At 40.8% G+C, this 26695-nt stretch overlaps 1 protein-coding gene across 2 annotated transcripts in view; it reads left to right on the top strand.

Moving 5' to 3' along the window:
* The first annotated feature begins 9005 nt into the window (after positions 1–9005).
* PALS2 (protein associated with LIN7 2, MAGUK p55 family member) overlaps positions 9006–26695 on the top strand; it is a 61455-nt gene continuing 43765 nt past the window's right edge. The window contains exon 1 of one of the 2 annotated variants that reach the window (XM_063325028.1): positions 9006–9274. The gene's annotated coding sequence lies outside the window, so the exon portion shown is untranslated. The remainder of the gene's footprint in view (positions 9275–26695) is intronic. The other variant, XM_063325027.1, reaches the window with a different exon arrangement.

Here is a 26695-nt window from a genome sequence, read left to right on the forward strand (position 1 = left end):
GCTTGCTACTAACAATGGTTATCTTCTACTAGATTTTCAGTGGCAATGCAATTTTTTGCTGGCACCCCATTGAGCTGGAGACATGAATGGCAATATATTTTGTCTTGGAAAGATTTGCAGCCAAAAAGTTCGGGGAAGGAGCTGTCTTTTGTAGCCAGAGTCACAACAGCAGCTTAGGGAAAAGGGCCTTGCAATCTTAAGCTGCTAATACTGCTCATTTTGCTGTTGTAAGGGATGGTTCTTCCTGACCTTAGCTGACTATTAATTTTGCCTTGAAGCATGAGGACACAGAGTCTCTCTGGCAACACTTTTTGTAAGGTGGAGAACACTGTTAGGAAATGAGCTGAGCCTACTCATGTAGGCCGCTGAGCCATGGCTTTTCTGGTATGCTTAGGTTCACAAATTATTTGATTCCCTTGAGTTTATTTGAAGTTTTTAATTAAAATTCTTTGCATTGGTACTCTGATTTTATTGAACGTGACGAAGATTTCTTGGGACTTGATTTTTGTTTAAACTAGGATCCCTTTACAGCCATCACATAGTGTAAAAGAATTTTGAAGTGGGTGTAAGTGACATAATTTTAACAATGCAAAGGAAACCTTAGGGAAAATGAGAATGTCTGTATTTTATTTTTCTGGAATTTCATCTTTGTGTGTCTGGACTGAAGACAAGATGGTGAAATAAGGGAATTTCTGCATTTTCTCTCAAGAAATTATTTTCAGATATGAGTACCTTGTCAAGAGATCTGGTAAGTATTATTTTCAGAATTTTGCTGTGGTTTCTCTTTCATTCTGGGCATCTCCTCTGGGAAGGAGGCTATGGAAAGGGAAAAAACTAAGAAAATTTCTGGTGGCCAAAAAAAGACTTCAAAACATGCAAGCCTTCCTCCTAAAGCTGTGCAGCCAAGAGTGCACGGTTGCTGAGGCCAAAAGGAGAGCAAACAAGGGAGTATGGAACTATAGCCAACTTATTATAGCACAGCTGGGTAGTTGTAGCTTGGATTATGATCCATGCTCCCAGTATAATTTAAGATTTATCGTTATATTGGATAAACCATATATGTCAGAACTGTCACCTCTCCCTGCAGATATAGTTCCTTTTCCCCATGTTTTGTATAAAAATTGTGAACTCATTGAGTCACTGAATCGTTGAGTAAATCAGGTAGGAAGGGACCCCAGGATGTCTCTAGTCCAACTTCTTGGTCCAAGATAGGACAGCTATGAGAGCACACCATGTTGCTCAGGGCTTACCCAGATGGATCTTGAAAACCTCCCAGGATGGAGACTGTACAACTCTTGGCAACTGCTTCCACTGAAAAAGGTTTTCTTTAACTACAGCCTGAATTTCTCTTGATTCCATCCATGTCTTTTGTTTCTCATCCTTCAGTCAGGCACCACTGAGGAGCCTGGCTCCATCTTCCCAATAATCTCCTCGTAGGCACTGCCAGGTTGCTGTTGTGTCCCCCTCAAAGCCATCTCTGCTCCAGACTGAACAAGCCCAGTTCCCTCAGCCTCCTCTCACTGGCCAAGTGGCCCAGCCCCCAACCATCCTGGTGGTCCCCTGCTGAACTTGCTTCAATTTATTCAATGTCTTTCTTGTACTGTGGGTCCCAAAACTGGAGGTAGTATTTGAATGTGGTCTAACACGCACCAAGTAACAGGGGGCAATAACATACTGACTTTCCTCCTATATTAATAGAGACTGGGTTGCTGTTGGTCTTCTTTGCTGACAGAGGACACCCCTGGCTCATGTTCAGCTCACTGTCTACCAATACCTCTGGGCCTTTTCAGAACAGCTGCTGCCCAGCCAGGCAGACACGTTTCCCCCCAGCCCGGATCAGTGCAAGAGGTTAGTCATCTCTGGTTCAGGACTCAGCATTTGTCCTTGCTGAATTTCATGAGGTCTCTGTTGGCACGTTCCTCCAGCATGTCAAGGTCTTTTTGCATGGCAGCCCTCCCCACCAGCATGTTAACTGCACCCCCAACCTGGTCTCATCTGCAAATCCGTTGAGCAACCATCACTCTGTCACCTCCTCCAGGTCACTGTTAAGGACATTAAACAGGACAGTTTCCAGGACAGAGACCTCTGTTGTACTCCACTTGTTACTCTTGCTACTGGCCTCTGGGTAGAGCATGGTTCATTAATTGCTGCCCTCTGGGCCTGACCATCCAATCCATCTGGTTTTCCGCTCATGCGGACTGAAAAGTGGGAACCTGGGTGAAAGGACATTGTGAGAGTTAGTGTCAAAAACTTTGCTGTATTTATTAAGCTTTTTAAGCCTTGCTTAAATCTCGACATCCATGGCTCTCCCTTCATCCACACATCCAGTCATTTTACCATAGAAACACATTCAGCTTGGTAAGGCATAATTTACTCTTTGTAAATCCATGCTGACTTTTTCCAGTCACCTTCTTCACCAGTCACCTAGAAATGTGTTCCAAGAGGACTTGCTCCAGGATTTTCCCAGGAACCTAAGTGAGGCTGTCCCTCCTGTAGTTTACCAAATCATCCTGTTGGCCTTTTCTGAAAATGGGTGCAATATTTGCCTTTCTTCCATTGTCAAGGACCTCATTTGATCTCTGTAACCTTTCAAAGCTAGTAGAGAGCAGCCTTGTAAGAACATCAGCCAGTCCTCTCAGCTCTCTCAGATGCAGCCCATCTGGTCCCATGGATTTATATGAGCTGAGTTCTTGCAAGTAATCCCTGTCATGATTTTCATCCGCTGATGGTACTTTTCTTCCTCCTTGCAGAGGCCCGTGAGACCTTACTGGTGAAGAATGAGGGAAAGAAGGCATTGAGTACCTAAAACATAGCTATGTCTGTTGTCACTAAATCATTTTCCCCATTCGATAACAGAGCCGCATTTTCATTGTGCAGCTCTGTGAATCTTTTGTGCCTAACTCTGTATTCAGAAGGATACTGTAGACAGTAGAATCTTTACTGAAGTTGTTACTGAGACCTGAGGAGTAAACAAAAATTTTATTTTTAATACAGCTTCGTTTAGCAGAACATTCTATAGCCTATGGCCATGCAGTCTAGCAAAAGAAAGGGGCTGAATCTTCTTTATATAAGGAAGATTAGCACTTTTGCGCCTGTGAAGAAATCTTTAAATTATCTTGACGTAAGCTTCTCTCATGTTTTTAGATTTTCTTGTCATTTAACCCAAATTTCAAGAAGGAGGTGAGGTGGGGTTTTGTTTTTTTTCCTGCTCTGAACAGTACGTGGGCTGAGAGTTGAAAATGCACATAGGTTGTGCACAGGGGAAAAGAATAGGTCACCTGAAAAGAATTAGTACAATTAAAATAAATATCTTTAAATTAGGGGTCGAGGAAATGCCTACTCTTTATATTTGAGGTATAGCTCATAGAAACAGAGTTCTTTTCGTAATATAGGTTTTCAAAGGATGTTGTTCTGCTACTGCGCTTCCTCCGCCTCGTAAGAAAAAAACCCACCAACTTGTAAAGAGTATCACATTCACATACAGACCATAAATTTTGCAGAAAAAATAGTTAAATATTTTCAATTGCAGCTAATATCATTTCTCTGATGCACACACTGATGGAAAATAAAATTCAAGTATACACACAGAACACCTACAACAATATGTTCAGGCAATTAAAGAAAATGAACAGTACTTCCAAAACTAAATATTCCAAATACATGCCATTTCAGCTCCTAGCTAAGAGCTGATCATCATTTGGGACTACGTCTTCCTGTCTAAACCACTACGGAGAAGCAAATTCTGTAATGTAACTGACCTAACCAGAGGGCAATGTGCACTTGCAACCTGCAACAGCTTAATCAATACCATTCCTGTGTTCAGTCAGTGACAGCTATTTTTGAACTGGGCTACCAGTTACAGGTGTAAGAGTTTTTGATGGATTTCACACAGTAATGCACTTAGGTGATCATGTTCAGGGGATTTTTTTTTTTTATTTTTTTATTTTTAACAGACCCAAGTATTGAAATTCTAAAACTCTGACAGTGAAGAGGAGCAGAAGTGGCATAAGAAAATAACGCTCTTTTCTCTATCTCTGTAGTCTCTGTATCCTGACTACAGAGGCTAAGTACAGCCTCTGTTCTCTGGCAATGGTAAAAGCTTGTTGCTTTAGAAGGCTGTACCTCTGCTCCCCAATAATAACCTTGCTAATTGTATAGTGTTGTATATAGTGGAAAGATTTTTCCTGACCCCGCAGGGAACTAGTGCTGTGAAGCATGAGATTTGATTAGCCTTATTATCTTAGCTTGCCCAGTTACCAATGTTGTAAGCTGCCATGAAATTATCCACCCCTTTTAAAAATAAAGCCATACTATTTGTCTTGATTATCTTCTCCTGTGGAGTTGAATTCCACACGCAAACAGACCTCAGTGATGAAAATAGCATAGGAATTAGACGTATAGCCTTTTAACTCTGTATGTACTGTCTCCTTTTATTCTTTCATGTTGCCTTTCCATGTAAATCAACATTCTCCTAATTATTGTGGTTTTGATCACAAGCCCCGCCCCCTCCAAAAGAAAGTTGTTTTTATTTTGCCTTCAATATTTGTAATCATCATGTGATCTTTTAATGAGTTCCTCTGGGATAGTTTGGAAAATCATGCATTTTCTTATAGATTTTGCTGTCTTTGCTGGATCTTTTTGAAGATCTTGAATGACTTTTTGTGTAGAGACATGAAATCACACTGTATACCATTTCTTTGGCACAAAGAACTTCCATAAATATCTCACTGTTTTGATGACGATGATCTTGTATGCCAGTGGATCTTTTATATGTATGCCAGTGGATATATAAACAAATAATCTTCTTAAAATTCCCAAATAGTGATAAACACAGCAAAGAAGCTGATGCTTTATTGTCTGTAATTTTTCAGGTGATGAAGAGAGCATATTTTAGGGGTTATCAAATAAAGAAGGCATCTAGAATTCCAGCTGTCTGAAGACTGATCACAACAACTGATTATCCGAGTTAGACTTTGGTAAACTAAAGTACACAGAACACTGGACTTGCGGAGTATGCCAACTTAAAACGTCATTAAAAAAATGTACTGTCTCAAAGTCCTTCACTCTAAGTGCTCAACATCAGTTCCGCACAACAATTAAATATAAAAAGGGGAATTTACTTGAAGAAGAAGCTCTTCTGGGTGTACATCTGTTCATTTTGTCATTAAAATAGTCATCGGAACAGTAACAAAGAATTCAGAATTCAGACCCAGAATTCTGCAGAGTATAAGACAAAGAAAAATTTGGCATAGTCGACACCAGCCAGCAGATCATTCCTCCAGTAATAAGCAAATGTGGCAGTGCTGGTGGTGATTAGAGGTTTTGTTTCCCAGTTGTATACCCAAAACTGTAAGGGGACTGAAAACCACATCATCCCCCTTCCCACATTTTGTACACTGGAGCGTCTGCTCATCTACCCCTCTATATCAGGGCAGGAGCCCTAGCAAAAGACCCTGGAGAAAGACCTCTACCATGTTGTAGCACCAGCAGAGAACTATCACAACATTAGAAGCCTAGTCTCTGTGGTTCTACAGAGAGGAGAATCAGACTTCATAGGAAAAGAAACCTTTCGCTTGAGTGAGATCTGTATCATCAAAGGCAGAGTTCAAAGCTTTATAAAGTCATAAACTCCCGTTCAAGTGAATACTAATCAATCTGGCCAAAAGTGTGAGGGCTGGGTCTGACCCACCATACAGTCTTTATGCTCCCTGAATCCTGTGGCTAGACAGAGACTGAGATAATCCCTGGCATAAAGCAACTCGGCTTTGGCACTATTCTAATTTATGGCTGGCTGACCATGATCACTAGCCAGAAATTGCTGGGGCATAAGTCAGCCCTGGCTAGGTCCCCGTCTTCTCTGCCCTAAACTGGGAACAGGGTGAGGCTTGGCTGAAGTGCAGTAATTGCCTGTTAAATGGATAAGGGAGATTTACAGTCGTTTTGCGCTGCAGGAATGATGCAAAGCTATCAGATTGAACTGCACCATCAGGGTCCTAATGACCATCCTTGGACAGGGGATTTTCGTTACGAACGGCATGTGAATGTAAGTGGTAAAAAGCCAAAAGGATAGGATAATTCTTGCCAGAGGGTAAACATCAATTTCTAAATTCTTCTCTAAAACAATACATCTCTGTTTTCTCCTTAACCCTAACAGGTCAGATGGATTAAGTAGTGGGCAAGAAATGGTGTGCGAGCATTTGGGACACATTCCCTAAAGGGCTTTAATAGCCAAATGGCAGCTGCAGAGGCCAGCATGGAAGACATTCAAAAGGCTGTGGAGCAGTCAAAGTACTTTGTGTTTAGATATTTCTGCCACAGCCAAAAACGGGCTCTCATGTTTCACAGGTTTGGATTCAGGCTTTGAGTTGAACCGTAACAAGGAGCCTCTAAGTTTTGCAGTGAAGGGATTTTCTTTCGTTGGCCACAAAGGTAAAGTCAGGATATCATGAAAGATGCCAACATAAATTGCTGCAACCCTTTCTCCTTAATAGAATAATGCTCAGCCTCCTCAAACGCAGGGACTGTAAGAGAAGAAGTCAACAAGATGTTGAGTTGTGAAATACAGGACGAGATGACAGTTACACATTTTGTGGCTCTGGTTCAAAAGGTTTTCCATTAGAACATCACAAAAAATAAATGAGGGGCAAAGGACAGAAGGATCTGGAGTTATTTTTTGGGGTGTGAGGATTTTCTACGCCTGTCAGTTTTTCCATTGTAGCCGCAAGTGTTCGAACACCGAAAGGGTGGTTCGTCATTACTTAGCTTAGAATCCCTCATGATGCGTTAAGTTTCCTTTCAGTTTAATAAGGAAAATATAATTGCTTGTGAAGAAAATTACCAAAAATATGTTTAATTTGGACTTTTTTACTGAGAAAACACAGGAGAGTTGTAAGCTCTTTGGACCCAGGGATGCATAATTCCATGTGCTTGTGAAGCTCTCGGCACAGTTACTCTTTTCTGAGCAGAGCCTTTGGTAGCTACCGTAATTTGAAGAGTAAGTAAAAATAATTCCTAAAGGAATTTTACATGCTGGTTTCCTAAAATGAGGATAGCAAGATCTTATTTACTTGATGCATCTTTATTGGTCAATCTGAGACAAGTTTTTCACCTGCTGGCTGCTGTTCCACAATTTCTTTAATTACGCCCTTCATATATATGCCGCTTCTTTTGATACCTTTGGTTGCATAAAAATCAGTTTATTCTTTCGGTAGGAAAGCACAATCTGAACCTGCTAAAATGAAAATCGATACCTACTGGATTTTCTGTTCAAACCCTACCCCCACATAGTTCTGGCTTTCCTTCTCCCCAATGGCTCCCAAAGCAAAAGCCAGTGTGAATTGCAGCCAGGTTATTATTAAGGGTTACCATATGTCACAGCAGGCTATCATGTATTCTTAAAACAGCATAATTAAGTAGATTACAGTTGAACTGTAGACTTAGATTTAAAAATTTTTGGAAATCCGGTAAGGGAAGGAAAAAGCGAATGGAAACAAGCTCAGGAATGAAGCATTGCTTTGGGTACGAACATTTTCTTTTCTGGGGCAAATTTTACCCTGAGATACTCCAGCTTCAGTGAGTGCAAGACTGACTTAATGTTTGCAACTCAAATGTCATTAAATCCAAGAGTATCGAGAGGTGAGAGTCTCCGCAAAATCAACCAGAAGCAAACAGCGAAAGCTTGTCTATTATCACTGTTCAAAACAAATGAAATGTTTAAACAGTGATCAGGAAAATCAGTTTTTCAGTGTTGTTTCCATCTCAGTGGTCTAGAAGGTTATTGGTATTAGGGGAAATTCCCCCCTCCCCTGCTTTCCCGTTTGAAATATTTGACTTATCCTTTGCCAGTGCTTCTCACGCTTGGTGACTGAACAGGCAGCGCCAAGTGAAACGCTGGCTTGTCCCTCCTGACTTGGACCAAGGAGAGTCGAAACCTGCCCTGGCAAACACGGACACCAATTCCAGCCAGGGAATGCATGTGCCCCACGCTCCAGACTACGGGGACATGCACAAGTTCATGTTCTTTCACACGCATACGTACACTCTCGCAGACACTACTGCTCCGCATCACAAACACACTCGCCCTCACAAACACTGGCTTTTTTTAGGCAAACACACACGTGCCCTTTCACACCAACTCACTGACACACCTGTACGCTCTCCCTTCACATGTGGCCACACGCAGGCACCCTCTCACCCTCACACAAATCCTGACATGCACAGTCACAGTCACAGATATATGCTCTCTCACACACACTCCCACAGACGTATGCCCTCGTTCGCTCTCACACATGCTCCCTCACACTCACGGCCTCCCTCACACTCAGCCTCTCACACTGACAGCCTCCCTCACCCTCACTTACACACTCACAGCCTCCCTCACACACTCAGCCTCTCACCCTCACAGCCTCCCTCATACTCATCCTCTCTCATATGCACAGCTTCACTCACACTCAGCTTCCATCACACTCACAGCCTTCCTCACACTCAGCCTCTCACGTGCACAGCCTCACTTGCACACATAGCTTCCGCCACACTCTCCCTCACGCTCAGCCTCCCTCACGCTCAGCCTCCCTCACGCTCACAGCCTCTCTTACACTCAGCCTCTCACACTCAGCCTCCCTCACAAGCTCAGCCTCTTTCACACTCACAGCCTCTCACACTCAGCCTGTGTCCCACTTACAGCTGCCCTCACACTCAGCCTCTCCCACACGCATGGCCTCCCTCACATTCAGCCTCTCTTGCACTCACAACCTCCCTCACACTCAGCCTCCCTCACACTCACAGCTTCCCTCACATGCATGGCCTCCCTCAAACTCTCCCTCACACTCAGCCCCTCTCACACTCACAGCTCCCTCTCACACTCAGCCCCCTCACACACCGCGGGGGCGGGTCCCGCCGGGCGGCCATACAGGGGGACAGGCGGCGGAGGCGCGCGCCCCCTCAGGCGCCCAGCCGTTTGCTCCGGGAGGCGGGGGAGGTGCTCGCGCGCCACCGCGGCGGAGGCCGCCCGCCCGCCCTCGCTCGCGCGCGCGCGCGCTGGTGGGGCGGAGGGCGGGAGGCAGGGGGCGGGAGCGCGTGCTACAGCCACGCCGGCGGCGCGCGTCCGAGGCGGGCGCAGAGCGGCAGGAACGGCAGCGGTGGAGCCGGCGGGGGAAGCAGCGGCGGCATCTCTGGCTCGCGCTCTGCCTCCGCCAGCTCGCGCGCACGAGTTCGTAGATGGGGCTGAGCGGCGCCCGCTGAGGAGGGGACGGGGAGCGGGAGCCGGTGCCAGCCGGTGAGTTGCGGCACCGGCGAGGAGGTCGCGTGTGCACGGGGGGTGGGGGGCAGGGAGGGTTCGTCCGCTTGCTTCTGCCTCCCTTCAAGCCGGCGGGGGAAATGGTGGTGGGAGGCGGGGTCCTCCAGCGATGCCGGCCGAGCCCCTTGCCCCGGGGCCGGGCGGCGGGAGCTGAGACGCCCCGTGTGCGTGTGGCGTGAGGGGGGACGAGCCGCCCGCAGGTACCGGTGCCGGGCGGGCCTGCAGGGGAGCGAACATGGCAGCGCCGGAGTCGGGGAAGAGGGATTTTTTTTTTGCCCCCAGAGCGAGGATTAACCCTCCTCCTCCCGCCTCCGGATACGTCCCCGGGAGACTTGCTCTTCATCTGCCGCTCCGGATTATCTACCCGCCCACCCTCCTTCCCCCACCCCCTTCCCGGTATTTTCTCTCCTCCTGGAGATTATCAGATTTCCCGCCCCTCCCTCGCCGGGATCCTCCGCCTCCCCCCTCCTCCGAGGGGATTATCTCCCCCCTTCTCTGCCGGATTATCCCCCCGGTTCCCTGTCCCTGTCTCTCCTTCCCCAGTTATGCCCCTCCGCAGCCTCGCCTCCCAGGGATTATCTGCTCTCCCTTTGGGGTGATTCCTTCTCTCTTGATCTCTGCCCCGGCTTTTCCCTGCTTATTTTCCTCCCGAGGAAGTCATCCCTCCCCTTCCGTCTGCCTCTGACTGGGGAAAGAGGAGAAAATGTGGTTGTAATCGGGTGGGCAGGAGTTTTCCAGTAGTGCTGTCATCTCCTTAGCGTCTGTACTAGTACTACAGGCAAGTGGATGTAGGTGGTAGGAGAGGCTACCAAGGATGTGGAAAGCTTGTGGCAGAGTTCAGCCCGTGGTGTTCTGCTCCGTATGCAGGAGAACGTATGCACCCTTTCTGCGATGCTACGGCTGTTGGTGGAGATGCTGGTGAAAGGGAGCCTGTCTGGATCAGTGCTTTATAAAGACATGCACATGCATGGCTGGGTGGTGGATATTGCATGTTAACCAGAAACTGCACTGAAAAGAAAAGCCAACAGCCTCCTAGTTTCTTTTGGGAAGGTACAATGTACAGTAGTAACATTATATTATAAAGTGGGAAGGTGCAGGGATGACATTGCTGCTGTCCAGGGGTCAAAGCTGACTTGAAAGCCAAGACAGAAGCTATCCAAGGCAGTTGGCTTACGCTCTTGCTCTGTGATGAGGAAGGAGGCAGGTATCTTTTGCTGAGGCTCTGTTGCTTATGTGGTTCATTACCGTCAACACACTGGCAGAGGAAAAACCAGTTTGTTCCTAAAGAGGAGAGATAAGATTTATCCCATGTGTTTGACTCTTGTGTTGGTTAGACCATTCTCTCTTGATCTTATGGCACACTGGAGGAGAGCTGCAGATCTTCTGACAATCTTGCGGCACAAGGCCCAGGATTATATCCATTAAACTTCCCTGACTTGGCTTTGAGAGGAGGAGGGGCTGTGAGAAATTGTAGAGAGGCTGGGCAGCTATAAATAGATGTCGGACTAGAGGAGGCTTTGAACAAATTTTAGCATGCTGCTTCTGAACAGATAGTGTCTCTTAAACTGGTTGAGTTGACGCTAGCATCATAATGTTTCCTCTTATTTCTGCTGAGGTGGTTGGCTTTTAATACTTCGACATGTGACTGGACCATGCAACATCTGTCACAAAATCCTTCTTGAAAATGCCATAGAGAAAATTCTCATTTAAATAAAGTGCTGATAATTGTCTAGCCTAGTTTGAGCTCATTTTAATATGATTTTTAAACGACTCTTCAGAGAAATCTATGATTTCCTCTTCCCTCCCTTGAAATGTTTGGAATTTATGATCTTGCTCTCCTTATTTTGAAGTAATGCACTATATAGATTACCTGAGACCCATATTGCTGTGAAAAATCTGCAGGACTGAGACATGGTGTCATAATGCTGGTACCATTGTTAGTTTTTTATTTCTTCATCTTTTCTAGGTGCGTTTTAATTACTCTCTTTGTTGTTGGGTTTTGGGGGTGGTGGTGTTTTTTTGTTTTTTTATTTTTTTATGGAACCTTCAGCATCTAACTAAAAGTGTGTATATTCAGCTTCTTTGAATTCTGTGTGCTTGCATTTGTTTCAGATCCTATGGATCACTGCTGTTTCAGCCTGTCTTGTCAAGAACTACTTAATATGGAAATTATTGACAAATGTACTGTATGGGCTATGTGGAATGGTGTCTGTTCTGCTGCTATATTAGTGGGCTAACTACACACAAGAAGTCTCTAAAATGATTGAAAAGCTGTTGCAACATATGTGCAATTGGGCCTTTCTTGAACTACCTCTTGTTGCTTTTTTTTTTCTTTAAACAAATAATGGAAGCTATTAACTTAAATCATGGCTTAATCACATATGTTTGGTTTTTTTTTTTTTTAAATAAGAAAGGAAGTAGTGAAAACACGTCTGGCTAATATGAAGGAGCCTTAATGAAGGCTAATAGAGAGGATGCATGTCTGCAAGAACCCTAATTTTTAGGACGCTTCTTATTTAAAGCATAAAAATTTAATCTGGTCTTTTTTTCTGAATTACTGTGTATGCAAACCTCAGGGAGGTAGAAAGAAACCAAAATCCAGGCAATGTAACTTACTACTTTTGGCATTTTTGGTTGACGTTTAACCACAGTAAAAGCAGGAGAACCGATAATGTAGCAAATAATTTGGCAGGCTTTATTTTGAGCTATTAAGGATGTGATCAGAGCATTGTCCTCAAACACTCGGATTCTTAGTCAGAATCAAGCTCCAGCTTGCTATTAGGTCCGTGTGTTGGGTATTTCTACGTGCAGAAACAAAGGTCAGTGATCTGGATAAAACTTTCTTTTGCCTGTCATTATGGTAATATAGTCTTTAGCATGAGTCTCTTTGTACAGTGACTCAGTCCCTGAATCATCTGTTTTTCCAAATGTATTTATTTGTAGAAATTACTTACAGTTTGAATGCAGTTTTAGAAAAAGTTTAGTGTCCTGTTTTAAAACAATGCTTTCTGCTATAGTTATAAGTGATTTAAAGTTCTGACTTGATGAGACTGTCCCAGTCTCTTGCTCCTCTGTGCGGGAGAGGCTGATCTGTAGATCAGTGAATCTTTTCTTATGCTGTAGAAAAGGGTGAGGAATTTCTTTTTACTTAAGGATCAGGTATGCACTTGGGATTGTGATAGTGTTTGTGGTCGTACTTCAGGTGTTGCAGTCACCATCCAGATGTGGAATGAATTATCCTGTTGTAAGATTTGAAAGGATTAAAAAAGTCACACAAGTTTAAATAAAATGCCCTGTTCTGTTCTGTGTTTAAGGTAAAAATGGATAAAAATTGACTCATCCAGGTTTGAGGGAACTGACTGAGGTAGTGGTTACGCTACTAGACGAGGAAAGGGTACCACAGGATGGACAGATGTTTCTCAACACTGCATATACCTGAACTTGGTTTTTCCTGCTTATTCTTTTTCTCCCGCTCCTTTTTTTTTTTTTCTGTTTTGTTTGTTTGAGCTGGCCTTAAATGAGATGTTCGTGTTTGTTCTTTTGAGGAGAAGAGAGCCAATTGAGGAGCTGAGGTGTAGGGAGAAACTCCACTTAACTCTTCTTAACAAGCCAAGCAAGTTACCCTACCAGTAGGAAGTGCACAGTCTATGTTATGTAAATTCAGTGCTGAGGCAAACTAGAATGGGTATGGCCTTGCACATATGGTAAAAAATGAACTTTTTAAAAGCATCCTGCAACTGGAGTGGTACAGACACTATTGGAGTTATTTGTATGGAAATGTGAAGCAGAATATGATGGCAGGGTTAAGAGCAAGTCTGAGAGAGGGAAAGTGGTTTTACTGTCCATATCCACCACAATAGAAGAAGCTCACAAAGAGTTGTGGGGAAAAGTGAGTTTAGTTCAGGCTGACAGGTGAGAGGCAGGCTGAAATACAGATGTGCTGGTCACAGATACTATTAGAGGAATGTGATGTTTTGTTTTCATTGACAGGGAGGTGTCAATTTGACTTTTTATCACAGGATAAATAGTTGATGATGTTTCAGAGCTTAAAACTGATCTAAGATTTTATTTAAGCATGTGTTAGGCAGTGCCAAATAGCTGGACTAATAGGTGTTATTGGATAGCGCAGTATGGTTGTGACTAAAGTCTTTCTAATATAAGTTCAACAAAATGTCAGAATAACAGTTCAGGTTTTGGGGGAAGGAGTTAAGATCATTTTTAAGTTAAGGTGTTACCCGATTCCATGGTCATTAAAGCCATCTGCAATTGGATCTCAGATTATACTACAGCAAAACTGTTGTCTTTTGCAGTGGGATAAACAAAGAATTGTTATGTTAGTGTGCTATCCTGTGGCTTAAAAATTGCTTTTTTCAAGAATAAAGCAAGCCTGAATTATTTAGTTATAGCTGATGTCATTCTTACAAGAATAATGGAGACAAAAAAGAGAAAACTAGAGGTTAAAAGTGTTTTTTTCATATAAAAACATTTACATTCCTATTTTGGGTTAATTAGAGTCTTTAAAATGATGGTAAGTAATTTCACAACCTGTATTAAGTAATAAAAATGAAAATTTGAAACTCTACTTTTCTCTCTTGTTTAATTATTTTCAAGGTCTCTTTGGCTTAAAAAAAAAGGTGTTGCCTATTGAGAATGCTTCATATTAGCAACCATTCTGTGAGTTTTACACGTTAGTTATTTAAAGCACTTGTTTTAATGTTAGTGTCCAGGTCTCATGAAAGCATGGTGGAAAGATAATGAAATTAGATAACACTTCAGATTTACCGGCAACACATGTTACGTAAGAAATTACTTGGATATGTTATTTTAAGAGTATTGACTAGTTTTGGATTCTAACAAGTAACTGTTTGAGAGTAAGAACCTTGTGAAATCCCTGCTGACTGCGGGGGATGTCAGTGGTTTCTGCAAACTTTATTTTTGAGGGAGGAGGAAACCAATTCTCGGCATCTCACACAAAAACATTGCTCTTACAGCTTTTGCTTACCCAAATCTCAAAGGATCAAATTACTGTTTCAGTTAAATTCACTTTTCCAGTAGGTGGAGACACAACTGTTAATTTCAAATACACTTAAGCCTTTACTTTTCGATTCTGAACATTTTGTCAAGATACAGTTGAAATAATGAAAATTACGAGATAAGAAAAGTAATTTAAATTTTTATTTTAAGATAGTTCATTTAAGCCTCTTTTGCTGAGGTAGTGTTGGCATTCAAATATTATTTCTGCAGTAAGAGTGGCTACTCAAATAGTTTGTTTTTAGTTTTCTAATAAAAGCCTTATCTTCATCCACTGGTCAAATGTGCATTAATGAAAAGTTAAAGTGATACCTTTTTATATATGTAAACACAGGATGGAGGAAAGTAGATTGAAGGTAAATAGACTGAGGGTAAAAAGACAGGCTAAAGCTTTTTTCTTAAGGCTAATGCAATGTAGGGGAGCACTCAAGTAAATCTGTAAGGGAATGAAAGAAAAATATAACAGCCATTCTGATTGTGTTACTGCATTCCTTGATAAGTTTTTTTTAAAAAATATTTGATTCCATGTTCGTTCATTAGTTATCAATGTTACGTTCAGAGATATGTATGCAGCTATCGTGAGAGGTTTTGTATGTAAAACATGTCAACAACTTTTTATGTGACATTGGTTTATTTTTTTAACAAGTCAGTGGGCCAATTGGTAAGTCAGCCTTTGCATATCTTATTAAAATTCCACCCCATGCCTTTCCTGATCCACTGTTGAAGTTTACAGAAGTCTTTTTGGCAAGATGAAACTGCTTATACAGCAGAAGTTCTGAAACTGGGAAGGCAAACTGCAGTCTAGTGAATGAAATGAGCGAAAAGTTGATTTTGCCTTTCCAAGCAATTCTGGCTTACTGTATTGTGAACTATTGTGCTGTAGCAAAGCACAGTGATGCTGGACGGAAATTGCTTGAATGATACTAAGTTTACTGTAGTTATACTGCTTCTTACAGCTTCACTTGCATTTTTGGGGTCACTAGAAGTGCAGGAGAAGGAGGTGTAATTAACAATTGAAAGTTCAGTTCATGCATTTATTGGTGAAGAACATGCAGGCCGGGGGAAATTGTTAAGTGAAATTTAATGTTTATGGAGCGTTTGACTGTAAGGTAGTCATCTGAACGCAAATCATGCAGATATTCAGCCACTTTTGCCAGATCTACCGGTACAGTTTTGCTGCTTACACTAGATTTGGTAAGTGGTAGCAAAATGGGATGGGCAGTGTTTAATTTGGTCATTTCTGATCAGTGAAGGTCTTTTCTATAAATTTAATCTATGTAGTATTTGAGCAACTTCCAGAAGCATGTTGTTTGATGTAATTGGCATTTGTCATATGTGATCTTCCCGCTGAGGACAAACTCTTTGTTTACATTGCTGTGTGTGGCAATTAAACCAGTGTTTGAGTGAAGCTTATTCATGAGGTGAAACACTAGTGATATTTGGGCTGGCTCTATGATTTTTGTTACATTCTTTTGCAGCTTTCTCCAGGGTGGCCCACTTGCTGCATAGATAAAATTTAACCTTGGCATGAACCTGTGGTGTGAGAGTTGTCCATCGTTGTCTCTGTGATAATCTCATAGGTGTCTTGGATCAAGAGTGATAAAACGGACACACTACATTTGAGTCACTGTTCTTTGGAAAGCAAGACAAACTGGTAACCAGCGTTACTGGGTTTTAAGCACTACTCTGGAACATTGGCTGGTCACATACAGGTAATGACTGCTTGAGTTGCTCTGGTTGATGGTTGAGAACCCTCATCCTTCTGCTGCTGCCTGCAGGGATCAGGTCAGTTTCATGTTCCCGTTGCTAGAAGGCAGAAACGTTTGGGCAGTTTGGAGGATAAGCAATAAATACACGAAAAGAAATGTTAGGAAAGGCGTAGGAGAGCACTGAAGAGTTGGCGATTGAATTGTCTCTTAAGTTTGAAACATAATTAGGTATGAAAAAAATCCATCTGTCTGTCTGTGTGTCGCCCCGTCCCCCCTGGCTCCCAAGATGCAGGTTTTAGGTATCAAGACATAGTTAGAAATTTTGCTATTGGGATGGGAGAGTAACTGAATGTGTACACTGCCGAGAAGAGTAAGAAGTTTTGTGTGTTGTTCAAAGGTGTAGAAAAGTGTTTTTTATTTTATTATTTTCAAGTTCCGAGTGTCAAGTACGAAAGTGTGAAGCAGAGCCCCTCCTGTTTCTCAAAAGAAACGTAGCTCGAACACTCCCTCTCGTGGTGATACTGTGACATCGAAGTGGGGGAAGTGCTCGGGGAAGTCGGAGTTACTGCTCTGCGTGAGTGACAGGAGCCAACTATTTTTGTATGGGTGCCTGCTTGCTTAGCTGCATACAGTGATAAACAAGCCAGTGCTACTCAACAAGTAAGTAGCCAAATACACTTAAAAAAATAATCCACTGTACCCAAAACTTGATACATCTAGAAATCTTGGTCTAGTAATTGGATCAAAAAGCAAATCTCCCATCCAGTAGTCTATTGCTTGGGGAAGTCACTGCAGTCTGTTTGCTGGGGCTTTTTGTGCTGTCGCCTGGAAGCATGAAAGTTTACTGCTGAATGGAATTTATTAGCTATGAATTGAAGTGTACACATTTAAGTGTAAAATCTTGTCAAATAGCTCTACAAACAGCACAGACTAACTAAACAGCAGCAGAATGAAACGTGTAGTTCTTACCAAGTTTACCATACAGTTCTCAGTCTTAGGTCAGATTCCATGCTTTTACAGTTCAGGACAGCTGTAAGCAGGAACAGTAAAACTGTTAAACAGGAGTCTTCGTAAGGAAGTACTTCCATTGGTACTAATGAACAGGAAATGGGAAAGAGAAAGGCGAACTGTTCAGCAGCTGGATTCCTAATAAGGTGGAAGGTCTCAAGATATATTGTCGTAAGTAATGTGAAATTTCCAAGAGATGTGAATGCTTCATACCTGATTCCAAGCTTCTGGTATTGTTTCACTTTATTTCTTTTTAGCTGTTCAAAACTTGAGCTTCTGGCTCCTAGTGAAGTCCTTTATTTTAGATAAGATTTAAGGTTAGGCCTTGTTTGACCACACATCTTGTTTTTTTCCATAGAGCCACCAAAACTATTTTGAGACAGTTTTGTATCAGTGAGACTGTCAGAATGGTCCAGTTGATATTAACTGGAGATGTTGAATTAAAACAGTTTATGTGGACTACTGAGTAAGTTAGAGCTCATAAGTATATAGTGTTTTATTTTTTTTTAAAGGACTCTCATTTGTAAGGTACTGGCAAAAACCTATACAGAGAAACTTTCAGTAAAACCAGTAGGAATTTTTTCGTTAGAATTATAAGGATTAGTCTAAACACAAATTTGTCAGGAGGTGCTTTTGCAAGAAGTTCAAAAACACTCTGCTGCTTAGCTTAGAATGTATGGACACTATATGGAAAAGTGGAACTATATGACCATTCATGCTCGACATCTGGTATTCTTACTGGTTACACGTATCTGTTTAGCATCACCAAAAAAGACGGTTACACAGAATGTGTACTTTTGTACACAAAATTATTTCCTCAGTATTCATGCCATTATGAAGCTTTTACACATTTCAAATGAAAAAAAAAAATTAAAAAAATCCCTTGGGCCTCCACACCCCAGGCAAAAGTGATTTTACTTTACAAATAAAATTACAGTACTTCCAGAGGTAATCTCTCTGGACAGCCATAGACTAGTTTGAATTAGATTACTCTGTTTTTTCCTCCAGGGAGAGTTAATACATTGAGTTTTATTTTTCTGTAATTACTTCAAAATTCAGATCACTTTTAATGCTTACTGTTCTTCCTTATTACTAGACTGGGATAGCTAAGAATACTTGCATTTTAAAGGTTGACATTAACTTTTTTTTACCCGTAACTTTATTTTCTCCAGGTAGATATCTGCTCTACTCCTGGAGCTTACGTTGTATCCACTTAGTCTCAGTTGCAAAGTTTCTTAATTTGTAAATACTGGAAATATTTACTTAATAAGCAGAGAGTAAGCACACTAAATCTTTCAGTTGTGACATTTAAGTAAGTCTAGCTAGAGCAGTGTTTTTGTTAAATCTGTATTTCCAGAGTTCTGGGTTTGCAAACCTTTCAAGCAGTTTGGCGGTAAGCTGCATGAATAAAACAAGTTAGTACATTTTACCTCTATTGCAAGATCTTGGGACAAAAAGCCAGTCAGTGTGATATAAACAGAGGAGCAGAGTTAGTCTTGGGAAATACTACAGTGAAAAAAATGTTTTTCCCACTTTTCTTCATGAACTTCAGCAGGAAGGGCAATTCTCTGAACCATGGTGGGACACAATTCCAAAATGCAAATGCTTTTATATAATGGTCTGTTCCTATTTGGAATTTACATACTTTAAGAAGTAGCTATGCACTTAAGCATTAGATCAAAGAAATCTGCAGAGATGAATTTGTAAGTGAACCTCATTGTTTGAGAATATAATGCTGTTTTGAAATAGGCAGAAGGAAATCTTTGGTGTTTTGAGGTCTCAGGACATGACTTCCTGTTTGTGTTGAATACAAGACTAGCCAGGATATGTGTAGAGACAATTAATTTTAATTCTGTAGTTGTCATCTGGTATGACAGTGCAGGAGCGTTACATACGTTAATGGGTAAAACTTGTTTCTTTCATTGTCAGTGAAGTCCTGCAGCCTAGCTACATAACGCTTGAGTCCATTAAAAACCTGAAAGTATTTGTGTACTCTTTAATATGGTATTTTCAAACAGTAACAACTATGATTGTGTCAGGCCAAAGGTCCATCTAATTCCATATCCTTTTTCCAACATGCAGTGCAACTTCTGAAACCATTCAGAATCTATCAGGAGCTCCTATTAACACTATCTCTGAGCAGATTTTCAAGACAGAAGGCATGGATGCCTCTTCATGAGGAGCTGCGTCCAGAAAATTTAGTGTCTGGATAGCCTTAAATTCAGCTTTCAGAAAGGGATAAAGAAGCATATCATGGTCCCCAAGTGCCTAGACATCATTAGCCACAAACTGGTGAAGAATTTCATTGTGCTAATCTGCAACAGTGGCAGAATCCAAAATTTAATGTGTTGTTCACGACTAAAATAACATCTTATGTAATTGCCCTGGGCCTGCACATTAACAACTTCCAAAAAGATCTAATTGCTTTGCAGAGGGGATTGAAAACTAAGACAGCAGAACAACTGATAATGCTAAAGGCATAAGACTGAAGATCTCCAGAAAGTCTTTCCCCTTGTTGACAACAAAAATGACATATTTGCCACCTTTTATCTTTCTCTGCTTTTCTACAAGTCACTAGGGAGCCAGTATAAACACATCTAAAATAACAGGCACAGGTAAGCATCTGTGGGTATGGCTACCTGTAGGAAAGATTCCTACTCCCTAATATTGCACTGAAGAAAGACCTTGCATCAGGACCTTTCTCCTGTTTGATGTGATCTTGCTCTGTGTTGAGATATTACCTGTTTGAGCTGAACAGGGTTGTTATCCATTAACAGCTCTTAATAAAAAATATTTTTTGTTTGTGTGCGTGACTATACATACATAGATATATGTATACATAAATAAAAAGAAGGCATTTTTAATGAAGTATAGTATTTTATATATATGTCTTAAGAGTGCATCTGCATATATACGTACACATATGTATATCTGTCTCTTAAAAAACAGAACACTTGTCCGTAAACAAAAAGCCTAGCATCCATAAGCTGTCTAGGAAAGTATAAAACAAAAGTAAGCATACATGGTATTTTCCACAGGTAATCTCCCAGAATCCAACTAATGTTTATCTTGAAGACTTTTTGAACCAAATGAGGTTTGTGCGTTATGTAATTTGTATTGTGTGCTTTTACTATTCAAGATGCTTCCATTTCAAAACTAGTCTCAAATTCTTCATGGACTAGTATTCATATAGAAATTGCTACTGTGCACTGGAGATCTGTTCGATTAAACATGAGAAACTCATCCTTGGACTGAATGACTCTTTAATTTCTTTAAATAATTGACATGGATTTTCTCTGGAGTGCTTGGTAACTGAGATGTGATATGTGTATCATTGTAGACTACTGTGAAGATTGAACTGGTAGCAGTTCTTGCTTTGTAATAGAGCAGATTAATGATTACCCACATGTGTAGTTTAGTAAGCATGTCAGACTGACCAGGATATCCACGGAATGTTCTTTGGTTGGCCATTGCTCCACCCTGCCTAATGATGGGTCCAGATGGAACAGCAGAAATAGATGTTCAGTCTCCAAGCACTGGAGCCTGTATGCCTGTTTACATAGTTACCGGCTCTCCAGAAATCTGACTGCTGCTGTGTGACGTGTTCCTTCTGATCCCATCTCCTACATAGGCACCCTGTGTAAGGTTGACCTAGCCTTGGCCAAGATCTTGGTGTGGCTTTAAAGGTTCTTCTGCCCTCAGTGTGGGGTTTTAATAAACACAGAAAGATACATTGTAATGGGCGTTCTTTTAAACGCCCATCTTTTAAAATAAAACATTCTTTTAATAGTTTGAATTTGGGATTGGTTAGTTCCCTTTGAACTTACATGTCCGTGCTGATAACAGGTGGTCATCTGAAGCTGAAGGAAAGACTTCTAGATTAGCAATAGAAATACTCTTTCAAGTCAGACTCACAGTATGGTATTCTGTGCTTGGAAACAGGTCTTCAGCTGATCTGTGGAAATGCATAGATAATAAGGAAACAGTGATCTGTTTTAGATTGCTGTGATTGAAAAACATTCTTCCCGAAGTCCCTCTTCACATTGTCCTATATCTATACTCATAATTGGGAACAAATTGTAGCAACTGGCTCATCTTTCACTCACTTCAGTCATTCTACAGGTAGCTAGCAGTTTGTTATATTCAGTATCACTTGGAAAACACTTCCAAAATTATGGTACTACCCAAAGACTTTTAAGCTTCTTGGTTCAGTCCTCTGATGCAAGTAAGAAGGATGGAGTCAGGACTTCTACACCATCTTGTGTTAATGGTGAACAGGAGATGTATTTTGGTCAGTGAAATCAGCTTGATAGGAGATCTCAGAATTCAAGAAGCGACTGCGATACAGAATAGAGGCATAGTGCTATAGAAATAGTTTCTGCTACCTGTTGGGAATGTGATGACGAGGACTCAGAGAGATATAAAGAGCTCTTTCGCCTTTGCCCTTCAGTGTTTCATCTTTTCACACTTGTTGGTAAAAGTCAAGGTTCTTGTGATTGGTCCCTTCATCAGTCAGTTGAAGAGGTGATAAAGAAGCAGTGTCCCAATATAGTTTTCTAAAAGTGTTTACAAAAGATATTTTTTCAAGGTGACTTTCTTATTACCTTTGAACAACAAGTGTAGTCACTGGAAAACCCCTAGTTTGAAATAAGTGGAATGTAAAAGTTCTCAGGTTTGATATAAGTTGGGAAGTGTATAAAAGTAAAAGCAGTTCTGTTACCAAGAACTTGATCTAGGCTTGTTGCGGTGCTCTTTCTTCTTGGGATAAGAGATTTTGGTGCTGGTGGGTAAAACGAGTAAGTGGAGCTCAGAAAAAAATGACCAATTTTTCTTAGCCCAAATTGCACCAGGAGGGCAGGTCTTCCTCTGTTGGTACTTCTTGCTGAGAGAAGTGACAATGGCATATCTAACTTCCATTCTCAAAACCAGCTATAGTTTGATCTTCTGATGTCTTGAAGGTGAGACTTGTCTAGACTTGTCTTTTCTTTTGCTGAAGGAATAGATCCTTTGGAAGAAAGTTGAGATAAAGTGCAGCACTCATATCCTTCTTGTACAGAAACAGGAGAAAAAAGAGGAGTAAAATTTACCAGGTGTACATTGAATATTGTCTGTTCATGTGATGCCCAAAAATACTCTTGTGCATCTGAAGATGTTGAATGCATCATAAATCTCAGCTAATATTAGCTAGAATTACTATACTTAGTTATTTGTGACCAAAATTAGAATCCTGTTAAAGCTTTTATCATGTAGTTTTTGGAGTTCATTGGCAGGTCTGACTGAGTTAACAAGATGAAGAATGGCAAAAGAAGTGAAGAGTCATCAGGACTCTAGATCCTGGCCATCTTTTAAAATAGAATTTAAACATGTTAGATCTCTGAATGTCTATAGCACAGATAGCTTCTAATCAAACTACTTATCCTTTTAATGCAGCTAAGAAGCCGTTTTGGTTTTAGTCTCTGTTTTTTAAGCATTTGGGTATACTTAGGAAACGGGAGTAGTACTTTCTTGGGTGAACAGAAACAAGCAGTGAATGGAAGGATACTGGAAAAAATCTTGAGTATATATGGGTATGAATAATCTTTTTGAACAAAATGGTTTAATCAAGAGTTATACTATATGGTATTTCACAGTTTGTACTTAAGGAAATATATGCAAATACCTCGTCAGCCTCTTTTGAGGGGATCTGAACATATAAACCTCAGAATGAGTCTTTCATTCAAGTAGGTCACTTCCTTCCTTTTTGCTCTTTTTCTCTGGTCTAATTCCCAAAAAACAACTTTAACAGATGCCTTAACTTTGAAGTCACTGGGACTACTTACCTGCTTGCAGCATACTTAAATCATTTCAGTAATATTTTAGCAAATCCTGCTTCTCTGTAATATTGTCTAAAGAACTTTTAGGCAGTAGGCTGAAAAAGGAGCACCATGAGTAAGTAGCAAGTTGAACCTGCTCAGCTTTGTGAATCTCCCTCTCTTTCCCATCAAGGAAGGAGTAGTAAGCATAATGTCATCGTTCAGGTAGAAGTGCCAGGCTATATACGTGAAGACAGGTGGAGCAGGTGGCAGTCCTGTGTAAACACTATCCCTTCCAGCATGGTGAAGGCACTATCTTTTAGTATGCAAAAATGACAGGCCAGGTGTAGTTCCTGGGCCATCAGCTGGAAGATGCTGTAAGCCATCTTACAGTTTTTCTTTTTCCTTCTCAGCTCCTTCTTTTGCTGTGTCTAGTTTTTCTAACTTTATCATAATGTGTTGCCTGCTTTCCAGACTTCTTTTTGCCTTTTATTCAATAGATTGCCAAATAGTTCACTGTTCAACAGGTGTTCAGGGCTTTTGGGCCTCAAACAAAACTTTACTCTTGTTCTTTCTTTGTTGGAGAGATGACCAGCTTTTCTGTCTGTGGTAGGATTTAAATTTTGGCTAAGTATTTTAAAAAATGATGTTGGAGTGTATGTGCATGTGTGTATGCATGTTATGATGGTTGGTGTAATGTGGAAATGTACAAAACGGATGACTGCAAAGAAACCATGAGAGATAATCTGACACTGACGTCTTGAATTTTTGCATCTCAGTGGTGATTAAACTCATTAAAATATATTTTCCACTTCTCCCCAAAATATAATCCAACAAAAACCTTCAAAGGATTAAAAGCATCTAGTTCTTCTATTAGAGGGATCTTTGTACAAGGTTTCAGAAGTTCTGTGTTTGTAAGTTTGTTTGGGGGGGGTGCTCTTATTGTAGTATGTGTCTTTCACAGAATCTATTTCCCTTCCTCAAAAATTGTAGAACACTGTGTGTTGTATTGGCTTCAGTGTTAGCACTGTAGACTCAAGTAAAAATTTTTAGGGAAAGCAAGACTGTCTCAGATGCAGTTGTAGTGATATTTCCATGCTTCAGATTTACAGTAGAGTCTTGCAGCTCTGCTGAACTAACAAATTTATGCTGCACTGTGCGCTTCTTCTCAGTCATCTTATACAGAAAAACATGTATCCACCTGTTCTTAGAAAGCCCCATAACTGAAGAGCAAGACTGTCAGAATTACTTTACTGATTTATTTATTTTATTAAGTCTTGCACTTAAGATAGTCTTCCTGGTACTTTAAATCAAGAGAGAACTGACATATGCTCTCATAGAACATTGTATGAATGTTCCTTTCTCACAAAAAGATACTTGTTTAGGTTCAGGTATCTGTCTAGAACAAGAACTGTGCCGAGTGATGGAAGAACTGGGAAAACTGACAGACAGTGCTTTATATGTAAGTCTTTGGTGAGAATCCTTTAGGGGAAGAGTTCTACAGTTTCCTGCTGTTACTCAGTACTGTCTTCAGAATGGATGAAAATGTTTTTCAGTTTGTATTTAAGTTTGGACTCTTCTTTCACGTGTTATACTACTGAATATAGGCCATTGACTACTCTTGGCGTTAAGATCGAATAAGTTTCTTGAGATTCTCATTTGACATTTGTCATACACAGCAATAGTATGAGGATAACTGAACTCTGTTGTTTGTCTTGAGGCAGTCAGTGGATTTGGTAATGCTTAATTTAATTTGGACTCATGACTTGTAAGGACAGAGAAGACTGACACTTCATGAGTCTGAAGAGGTGTAAAATCCATTGGTACAAAACTCAGTTTATTGCTGATAGTGAAAATCCAGATTGCTGTTTCTGAATCATAGTTCACATGTCCCATCTTAAGTTTGGATATATGTATGTCCACTTGCTTCCTACGCTTCTTTCCCTTCTTGTAGTTATGTATGTATAATAGAGGTCAAGAGGAGTTACGTGGACCCAGAGTATGGGTTTACAGGTGTTGTCAGAGCAAGAAAAGTATAACAGGCACATGAGACCAGGAAATTACAAGGCTTATTGGTGTACTCTGCTTAAACTTGCTCACTATGCTAACAATTAATTTATTAAGGACAGGAAAAATCACAGTTTTGAGCACATGTGAAATTTACGGAACTGCATTGTGAATTTCAAGTACTTAGAATCTATATAAAAATATTATCATTAAACTATTTAATTCTCTACTCTTTCAGCCATAATTTAACCCTCTGTTGAGCCAATGTGATGCATGCTTGATTGTATTTTTTTCCTTCATAGCCCTTGATGTTCATTGTTCTGGACAAGGGGGATGGTAATTAGTTTGAGAAAGGAATTTTTAAAATTTTTAAATACAGAGATGGCTTTTTTGAACTACTGGCAAGATCTCATTCAAACCAGTCTCTCTGGTATTAAAAAGCAAGTGTTGATTCCTTCCATGTGAAAGTTGGCTTGTCTGGGTCTGAAAACTTATGCTGAGAAGTGATGTGGTGTTTAAATCCTGACACTGTTTAGAAAAACAGAAAGTCTGCCAGCATTTCTGCAATTGGGAAAGCTTCTTTCATATTTGAACTGCTTCAGTCATTGAACACAAATTCCTGCTTCTGTGATTTGCTACCATGGCAAGTTTCTGTAGGGGAATACTTGGTGCCATCAGTAAGCTTCATTTATGGAAATGATATTATATTAATGAAAATAAAAAGACACCTTTCCAAGCAGTGTGCTATTATTATTGCTAAGGTCTTTTCCAAACTGAGTATCCCAAAGGAAGTTTCAATATGAAGATCTGATGCTTCTGATGGATCTCTATGTGCAGATTAATGCTACTAGGTAGACCAGTAATCCAGTGAGTGCTTGCCTGGCTACGAGCAGGCTGCTGAGCTTGTACCTTTGTTAGTGTGCAGTTGGATCTGTCCAAGGACAGGTGTTTTGGCAGTCTCCCTGCATGTGGTTTACTTTATATCTGTTTCCTCAAGCTATTTCCCTTTCCCAACTAGACCAAAAAGCAAGCTAAAGTCCAGCATGCTACCTTGCTGGCATGTAGGATGCTTGTAGCTGAGCTATCAGGATCTGTTGATTTAGGGAAGTGCAAGCTTGGGCTGCTTAAAAAAATCTCAGCTGCTCTTTGAGGAGAGACAGCCAACTGATTCTGTCCTGACTATAAGACTTGCTCTTGCACCACATGACAAGTGGAATGTGTGCAGGTATGCTGAGGGCCATGTCTCCAGAAACAATGTAGCGGAAACTGAAAGAAATATAGCTGATCATTTGGAAAAACAACTAAACAGTCTGATTTCCTTTTTATCAAAAGGAACTTAGATTTTCTGAAAATGTATTTTTAGACTGTTTTTTTTCAAACCTTTCAAAATTATGAGGAAGAATGTGGCCATTTGACTTCAGTGCTGAGTTTGCATGAGCCAATGACTATCTATTTGATTCCTATTACCTTATGTGTGCTGTATGACCTGTCTGGTGAGATAGTACTTGTTTTCTCTGTTGCCAGTAGTTCTGAATGTTGTGAATGTTTTTTAACCTTGTAATACCCAGAAAATGTTGGGTATCTTAACAATATGGAAAAAGACATCATTGCCCTTTTAAATTCACTTGGGAACTTGAAGGTAGCTTCGTGTTAAATTATTCTGCAGTCTTAAAGCTAGTTGTGTCTAAAGAACCAATTTATCCATAGGAGGGTACATTGCTCTCCTTTTATGTATCTCTCAGGCCCAATACTCTTCTGGTAAAGAGGACTTTAATGGGGAGTATAATAAGCAGAAACTACTATGGATGGGACTGACTGCTCTGAGAACACATTTAGTGTGATGAGACAGTCCT

This window comes from Chroicocephalus ridibundus, chromosome 2 (assembly GCF_963924245.1).
Source record: "Chroicocephalus ridibundus chromosome 2, bChrRid1.1, whole genome shotgun sequence".
NCBI lineage: Eukaryota > Metazoa > Chordata > Aves > Charadriiformes > Laridae > Chroicocephalus > Chroicocephalus ridibundus.